Here is a 10,000-nt window from a genome sequence, read left to right on the forward strand (position 1 = left end):
TGGAGACTGTTTTAGTTGAAGAATAAACAAAAATTCCTTTGGAAATAATTCAAACTTTTACGAGACTATACCTCATAGAATGCATGCTGTAATTACTGCCAAAGGCGGTCCTACCCCATTTAAAATAAATTTGTTAAAAATTTCAAGGTGTTTCTATTATTATGTTCAACCCCTGGATATGTACACATGCATACATACATACATACATACATACATACATGCATACATACATACATGCATGCATACATACATGCATACATACATAATGTATGTATGTATACAGTATATATACATACATACATACATACATATATATATATATATATATATATATAATATATTATATATATATATATATATATAAAGATATAGACAAGTATGCAAGTAGGTATGTGAATGTATGTGTGCGTGCGTGCGTGTGTGTATGTATGTGTGTGTGTGTGTGTTTATACATAAATTTGTCTATCGTTCTTGGAATTATGAAAACCCAAATTCGTCAACGGTCAGATTGAACTCCGGACATGAAGTTCCCTAACCACATAAAGTCTTTAATAAGATACTTAAGCATTTCTCTGAAATACTTTAGATATGTTTTTGTAAAATGTTTTATAAGTTTTATCCGGGTTTTATTGTATTGATTGTTAGATGTATCATGGCTGATAATAAGCGATTTTATTGTTAGAATACTAACAAGTTATTTGCTAGAGGACGTGTCCATTGTAGCTCCCAAATAACAGATGAAGTTACGTTCGTGGAAATATGAAGATGATGGTTTGATTGAAGAGACGACTATGAGAAAAACACATATAACAAAAGTAATTTGATTTCGTTACGAAAATATATTGGATGTTGGTCGAAATAATCCAAAACAAAATAAAATATTGCCCGGTGAGAAGAAACGAAAAAAGAAAAGGCGGTTATGAAAAAGCTCAACAGAAATATGAATGACGATTACGATTCTAAACAAAGAAATTATTTTAGAAATTTGTAGTTAATAATGAGAAACCTTATAATATAAGTGGCTTCTTTTATCAACTTAAATCTATATTTGCCTATTTAGTATTCGCGATAAATTTATAACAAATTAATTTTAATTTTAATTAGTTGTTCTTATTTATTAATAGATAAACTTAATAAAAGTATTTATGTAAATATACATACATACATACATATATATATATATATATATATATATATATGGGTCATTTTAGGTACATGTCTAAAACTAGAAGTATTATACGCAGGTGCGTACGTACACTTACACACACACGCACACACAGACACACACACATACACACATTACTATCTGTGTGCGTTGGTGCAAGTATGTGTGTGTGTGTGTGTGTGTATACGTAACTACCTTTATATATAAATTTGTAAGTATATATACATGCATTCAGATATACTGACATATGAAAAAAGGAGCACTCCGTCGGTTACGACGACGAGGGTCTCAGCTGATACGATCAGCGGAACAGCGTACTCGGGAAATTAGCGTGCAAGTGGCTGAGCACCCCACAGACACATATACCCTTAACGTAGTACTCAGGGAGAGTCAGCGTGACACAGAGTGTGACAAGGCTGGCCCTTTTGAAATACAGGTACAACACATTTTTGCCAGCTGAGTGGACTGGAACAACGTGAAATAAAGTGTCTTGCTCAAGGATACAACGCGTCGCCGGGAATTGAACTCACGACTTTACTATCGTGAGTAGAATGCTCTAACCACTAAGCCACACGCCTTCACACAACACACATATATATATGTATGTTTGTATATATATATAATATATATATATATATATATATATATATTATATATATATATATATATATAATATATATATATATGATTTACATATTTATATATGTATGTAAATATGTACACTATTCACACCGATACCCACAGATACATACATATATACGCACACATGTATGTATGTTTGTTTGTATGTGTGTATGTATATATATATATATATATATATATATACACATACATGTTTGTATGTATATATATATACATGCTTATTTTAATTTTAATCACCTTATTTTGAAATTGTATGGATAATACGGTACTAAATTCTGGTGCCTCAGCTTAAGTACCATATTCATCTGAATCTAAATTTTTTTATATATGTATGTATGAATATATATATATATATATATATGATATATATATATATATAGTATATATATATATATGTATATATATATATATGTATGTATATATTATATATATAATATATATATATATATATATATATATATATATATATATGTATGTATATATATATATATATATATATATATATATATATATTCCAGGCCCTGTGCTACCAGCATCCAAAACTGAATATGAGACCTGCAGGGTACACCGGTCCACAGGGAATTTCAGTCCCAGAGCCTAAATCAGTGAGGGACCTGGGTATCGACATGAGTCATGATACCTCTTTCCAAGTTCACATTACCAGGATGGCGACAAAGTGCAGACGACTAGCTGGATGGATCCTAAGAACATTCAGAACCAGAGATAAGGAAACCATGATGCTCCTCTGGCGGACATTCGTCCTCAGCCGCCTGGATTACTGCTCACATCTATGGTCACCCACCAGTGTGAGATTAACAGCGGACGTTGAAGCAATCCAGAGAAGATTCACTAAGAAGATCGTCTCTTTGCAACAGCTCAGCTACTGGGAAAGGTTGAAATAGCTAAGACTCTACTCCCTGGAGAGAAGACAGGAGAGGTATGCAGTAATATATATCTGGAAGATCCTGGAAGGAATTGTGCCAAATTTTGGCATTGAAAGCTACACCAATGCCAGAATGGGACGACACTGCATGGTGCCAAAGATCCCAGCAATGCCATCACGCTTCAGGACCATTTACTGCAACAGCCTGTATTTCAAGGGCCCACAGCTTTTTAATATTCTCCCAAAGAGTCTGAGGAACATGCACAAAGTAGATGTAGGGGGTTTTAAATCAATGCTGGACCTCTTCCTGTCGAGAGTCCCAGATGAGCCTACCCCACGGCAAGAGGTGCAAATGAGGGTAGCTATATCAAACTCCATTCTTCATCAAGTGCCACATATTAGAGGAGGCTCCTAGTAATAACAGTGTAGCGCAAAACGGCGGTGCATTAGCATGGCCGCAGCTCTTAGCTGAAACTTTATATATATATATATATATATATATATATATACACACATGTCATAACTTTACAGGTAACGGTAATTTCAAAGTGTCGACCATGACAGGACAATCCGAAACATCCAAATCCCTCTGTTTAACTCTTCTCTAAGTGTAATGAATATGTATTGAGGAATGCTTCTGTTGCATTCAAAACTGCTTTTCTTATAACTAGACATAAAAGGAAGATCTCTCTCCCCCTCTCTCTATATATATGTATGCATATATAATATATATATAGAAAATTACTATTTTTAAATCTCACAACGTGAAATATTCAGCAAAAGTCCTTTGGAGTAAAGATTGTTTGCCAACATAACATGGCAGTCCTGGTTTAGGACGAATGTTGCTGTAATTTAGCCCCATAAACATCGTCTCCAGCTGGCTATACGACACGATCTGTTTATTCTGTGCTGATGAAGGGAAATAACCCGGAAATCGCGATACACAGATATTGTTTTGAGCTGAGTGGGGGTGCTAGATTCCTTTGTTCGAAAATATAAGGACACAGATCATATCGTATAGCCAGCTGGAGACGATATCTCCTGGGGCTAAATTACAGCAACATTCGTCCTAAACCAGGACTGCCATGTTATGTTGGCAAACAATCTTCACTCCAAAATATATTTACTTATTTATTTATACAAGTGTATGTGTATGTATATGACTGTGCGTGTGTGTATGTGTTCGTGTGTGTGCATGTTTGTATATAAACTTATGTGTTTATGTGTTATTATTTTGTATGTACTATCAAGGCGACAGGGGAGCAGAATCGATAACATGGACAAAATGCTTTGCGCTTCTGAGATATTTTGCTATCTGCTTGTTGTAATCTCGTTGTGTTGTTTTGATAATTTCTCCGTGGATAGGGGTGTTATACAGGTGTGCAATGTATTCAACTAAAGTAATTCCTGTGTACGAGGTCTGATCAATAAGTATCCGGACTGTTGACATTGTAACAAAGCTAAAGCGTGTAGAGGGAAGCCGCTTTGCACAGGTTGACCTTGATCTCTGCTATGCATGCGCACTAGGTTTTCGTATTCTAGCTCAATTCCACTGTTTACAGCAGTGCTTGGAAGGAATGTGTGTAGCGCGTGATTGTTGCATTGACCTTGACAGAGTAAGGTGTCGTGGCGATACCTGCTCAGAGGCCTACGCAAAGTTACAGAAACTGTATTGAGAGGAGTGTATGTGCCGCACACAAGTGTACAAGTGTATCAGACGTTTCCAACGAGGCCGTAAAAACGTCTATTGTGACGAACGTTCTGGGGAGACCTGCACCTAGCAGACCTGCCAAAAACATCACAGATGTGTGGGCAGCTGTGAGAGGAAATCGTAGAATCACCATCCGTGAGATATCAGAGGATGAACCTTTCAGTTCAGTCCATTGTCCCTGAATATTAGGGTATGAAACGCGTGTCTATCAAGTTTGTGCCGAAACTGCTTTCAGACGACCAAAAAGACACTCGGGTTTCAGTTGCACAAAATCTCCCTGATTGTGTCGAGAACGGTGAAAACTTTTTGAATACTTTGCGTAGGACTCTGAGCAGGTATCGCCAAAATTTTGGCAAAACTTGATGCAGATTCTCCGCTCAACTTTCTCTGTCACGGTCAATGACGTTGTCGTTGTTTTGTTGTATGTAGTTTGTCTGTTGACCATATCAATTAGGGGTGATAAAAATAACCACAGAATAGCTGTTTCAACAGGCATCCACGATTTGAGAAGCCATATTGTTACTTTTTGCTTTTGTGTTCTGAAATAAATTTTCAATTTTCAATATAAAAATTCGCCTTTAAAGCGGGAAATTCTCACGAAACGAGCTCTTTTTTCTTGCAGCGAGCTGACAGGCTCACTAAAATAATAATCATAATAAATGCCTGAATGCAGCACCAGGCACGATAGCAAGAAAAGCCTCTTTATGGCAAATACTGAGCTAAACTAAACGCAAAAAAGACAAAGCAAAATCCCAACAATTGATGAGAAGCTCAGGACTCAAAGCAGAGACTGGAGGAGTTTTAATCATAGCACAAGATCAAAGCCTTTCTACCAGAAATTACCAAAAACATATAATGGAAAAAGACATAAGAAGTAACTACAGAATATGTGGAGATGGAGAAGAAACAATAAATCATATTATCTCTGGCTGCCCAATCCTGGCTAAGAAGGAATATATTCATAGGCACACATTAGAAAAGGTTACAGAAAATGAGAAAGCAACCATACTCTGGGATATGCCAATACACACAGATAGAGAAATTAAGGCCAACAGACCAGATATAGTTGTCAGAGATCAAGAAGAAAAAAATGCTTTCTAATTGATGTATCAACACTAACAAATGACAACGTGACTCTAAAAAAAATGGAGAAACTTTCAAAATACAAAGACCAGGAAATAGCGGTAACTCGAATGTGGAGTCTAAAAACAGAAACAATTCCTATCATAGTGGGCGCATTAGGTATGATAAAAAATACTCAGACAAATACATAACAAAAACACCAGGACTAACAAGTATATATAACATACAGAAAATTGCACTACTGGGCACTGCACACATTCTACGCAAAACACTTTCAATACAGTAGCCATGAGGGCACCACAACAACTCACAACACATACCCAAGGCACACAGAGCTGCGCTCGGTAGTGAAGTGAAAGCACATTATAAAAATAAAACTACTGAATAATAATAATAATAATAATAATAATAATAATAATAATAATGATGATGATGAATGTAATTACTTTAGCACACGGCCAGTTCTTTTGAAGGGAGATTTGCTTTTACCATCGACCCCACTACTTGACTGGTGGTTTAATTAATCGATTCCAGAGCGATGAAAGGAAATTTGATGTCGCTAAGATTTGAACTCAGAACATAAAGACCCGGAAGAAACGCAGGAAGGCATTTCCCTCAAACCCAACGAAAATAATAAGTTTCAAATTTTGGGTCAAGGTTAGTAATTTTGATGGGAGAGGGAGTAGCTGATAGCATTGACCCCTCTACTTATCTGGTACTTAATTATATTGACCCCAAAAGGATGAAAGGCAAAGTTTAGTTTAGCAGGATTTGAACTCAGAACGCTATATATTTTAATGACTCCCAGTAGAACAACATGCAAAAATGTGAGTTTAGAATCTAAAAAGAACATAAATACCGTAAGGTATTTAATACCGCCGCCCTTCCACGCCTTCTCCTTCACTTTACTATTATAATGACATCAAGAATGTTCGCATTTAAGATCATAAGTTACTCCTCTCTCCCATACCATTTACCTTACTTTAATGTTCTTTTAACGGCGACTATCGTTCGTAAACGTGTTCAGAGATAGTTTAAGTTTTAGGGGGAAATTTCCATTTACCTGGCACTAAGAAAGCAATCAAGTAAAAAATACCCACCCCAAACTATTTTCTTCAACGCCATTTTAAAACTAAGAAAATAATGTTATCTGTTTGCTACGAGGCTTCAAAAGCTAAATCACCGATTTTATAAATCGAGGACTCATTAAAGATACTTCATTAAAAAACAAAATAATAATCAATTTTAGACAATTTGAAGAAGGAAATTAGCTCTTCTTAGAGAAGATTGCCGACTGAATGTACCATATTGCACAGATTTCAAAACATTTTTTGCTATTCCTCTATTACTATAGCAGTGTTCTTTGTCATGTATTCTTATTGAAAAATAATATTAGTCAATTTTTTTTAATGGCGATGCGTCCTATTTTTTTGTTGCCTTCTGTTCAAGAGATTTTAAGAGGGAGGGGGATTCTTCAAATTTTTATTACAGCCGAGATTAGAACAAAATTGCTTAACGAAGGAAACATTTTTGTTTTCTTTTTATTTCAAAGTCGATGACCGGTCATCAACTGCTACAGTAAATAAATACATAAATCTCCTTAAGTGTCTTTAAATCTAGTTCAGAAATCTCCGATACGCTATGTAATTTTCCTACATCTCAGCCATCAAGACCATTTAAAGAAGTCATATGGAGATTCTTCTCTTCCTTTATGTACTTAAGATTAGGTTTATTATAAAAACTTTACTTCTACTATTAGCATTTTAAATACATTAACACCAACACGATTTACATTATTCAAAAATCTGCCTAGCCATAAACCTAGCCATATTCCAAGTGCACGTTTATTTCCGTGGGTTGATAAAAGAGAAAGAAGGAGGGGAAATGCTTTATAGCTTCTCGGGTAGATAGTAGGTAAACAGCCAATTTAAAACATAAATACACACCCAGTCCGTTCTCAGTAGAGTTTTTAAAATATTAGATAAGAAAAAAGGAAAAATGAAAAAGATTTTTTCCCGAAGTATTTTAAAGAACTTACTAAGAATCTTTGTTTTACTTTTCATTTTTGTGTGAGTAAATCTTTTAAGCTGAAGTGTCGTTCTGCCAACACATTATGACTAGTTTTAAGTAGTCAATCTAAAGTACCTCACACTAATAGATCCCATATATTCATGAGCAGCAGATTTCTTTGCTGCACAGCAACGAAGCCAACACTCGTCAGTTATGTGGTGATCTTTATCTTTACAATGAGACCTGTAACACGCATCATATTTATCGGCAGCTTTAAAGACCACTTTATCGAAAGCTGTGTCTTCTACTCTGAGATTCAAACAGTAAACTCGTCATTCAGAGAAGACGGTGACTGTATCAAATACCAAATAATGTCGCTGACCTTTAAATAAACAGGTGTCACCAAAGTTTAATTAAGATAGAGGCCGACCCGGAGCACTTATGAGCAAAACATCCCCTAAATATAATGCTCTGCAAGTTCTTGCTAGAGTGATCTGAAAGGAATTTGTAGTAAAATGGAAACTCTTAGTGTCGAGAGGATCCAACGAACGTGAATATACTAACGCGTCGCTTTTCTCATATTTTGCAGAAAGACGACCGAAACATTCAGTCATACCAGAAATGTTATGTGTTATCTTGTTTCAGTCATTTGACTACGGCCATGCTGGGGCACCACTTTGAAGAACTTTTAGCTGAATGAATTAACCCCAGTTATTTAATCTTTTTAAAATCTGGTCCTTATGCTATCAGATTCTTTTTCCGAACTGTTAAACACACCAACACCGGTTGTCAAGCGGTGGTGGAGGACAAACACAGACACAAAGACATTCACACCTATGTAGCAGAAGCACGATCGCTCTTGAACTTTAGCTGTCCACATTGTGGCTTTTGACTTTTAACTACCCATTTTGGTTCACCACGTAATGGTCGGATCCATTTAGTTCTATTTGGACTGTCCACCTCTTTAACGAGATGGACTAGCCTAGCGTCTGCTCAACAACAATAAAATAGGAAATTTCGGTCCGCTAAGTCCCTAGGGAGGAGAGTTTTGCTACGAGCGACCTGGGATCTTGATGAGAGAACAGTTTGATTTCACTTTGCAGTTTTTAGCTTGAACAGAATTCAAACCAGAATCCTTGACGTTATGCTTCGCGTTTTATCAATATTTGAAAAGAATTGTAACCAGAATTTTTGTAATGTATTTCAGGTTTTTCTAACTATTCTATCTTCATTTTTATGAACATTTAAAACTCTACAATCTATTGACAATTGTTAACGTCCTACTAGTTTGCTGTATCAAATTTTAGCAACAGTAATAATATTTCCGAACGGTCAATTGCAATTTGTCTTTGAATTTGTTTCTTATTATCCGTCCTGAATTCATTTAACAGAGGACATAACATATCAGACCTAAAACTGCAATTCATACGACTACATTACATACCTTTATTTCTAAAAATTGGTTTTGCTAAACCCATATACATGTAATGTATATATATCTCCAAATTTAGGGAATGGAGTAAGTAAACTCCAGGCTACGTATGTTTCCTAGCTAGCAAAATCTCGGAAATAGTAATTACTCAACGAGGAGTACTCCGCTAGCTAATCATCCGGCCGAAGATACCTTAGCCAAATGAAGCTTGCATTAACGTCATGTTAACTCGCAGGAAATTTGATTTTACCTACTCCATTCCCTAAATACAAATGTTTGTTCGCGTACACTGCAACTCCAGTTGCTATCCGAGAATTAAAATAACTCTTTTCAGCTTATCGAACTTCGACGTGAAAAAAATTGTGAAAGTTGTTGATTTTTTTCTCGAACCGAAGTGCAATAAGCTGAAAAAAATTTAATTTGTATTCAACATGAACGCAACATTCAAAATACTGTCAAAATACTGTCTAGATTTATCTGGGATTATACCCAAGGGCCATTGCCTTCACGATCTCCAAACCCTCTTGAAGGAGATGAGCTTTGAACTTTATTCTGCTGTCTCTATTCTAGCTACTGCTTTACCCTTTATTCTTCTTTCTACTATTTTATTCATTATTTTATTCCTTATAGACTGAATTTCCCTGTCTAGAACATTTATACTCACTCACCTTATCTCTGATGACGGAATATCCAGTGTACGGACATGCTGCCCCACTACTTGGGAAATCTCAGAAACAGCTGTAAGACTTCAGATTCTCCTTATCCTAATTAAATATTCTAAATGACTTTCAGTTACCTGTCCTGCCTTGGGTTTTGCTGTCCTTTTCCTTCTAACATAATATACACCTGCTAACTCGGAAGCCTAATACGGATCCCTAGCTCCAATCTCAGCTGTGAACTTGGAACTTAACGGATGACCAATTATAGCACTTACTCAGCGTACCTATTCGTTTAGATCACCAATGAACTAAACCCCTCGTATTCTATAAACAAACACACACATACACGTACATATATGTGTATGTACATATATAAGAATACAAATATATATAGATATACATACACACACATATA

At 35.7% G+C, this 10,000-nt stretch overlaps 2 long non-coding RNA genes across 2 annotated transcripts in view; one reads left to right on the plus strand and one right to left on the minus strand.

Annotated features, from left to right (window-relative positions):
• Positions 1–9,898, plus strand: part of LOC118764401 — a 28,292-nt gene extending 18,394 nt beyond the window's left edge. Inside the window, exons 3-4 of the long non-coding RNA XR_005000217.1 lie at positions 7,996–8,001; positions 9,788–9,898. This is a non-coding gene — a long non-coding RNA (uncharacterized LOC118764401). The remainder of the gene's footprint in view (positions 1–7,995; positions 8,002–9,787) is intronic.
• Positions 9,733–10,000, minus strand: part of LOC118764402 — a 23,265-nt gene continuing 22,997 nt past the window's right edge. The window contains exon 3 of the long non-coding RNA XR_005000218.1: positions 9,733–9,901. This is a non-coding gene — a long non-coding RNA (uncharacterized LOC118764402). The remainder of the gene's footprint in view (positions 9,902–10,000) is intronic.

This window comes from Octopus sinensis, linkage group LG8, assembly GCF_006345805.1.
Source record: "Octopus sinensis linkage group LG8, ASM634580v1, whole genome shotgun sequence".
NCBI lineage: Eukaryota > Metazoa > Mollusca > Cephalopoda > Octopoda > Octopodidae > Octopus > Octopus sinensis.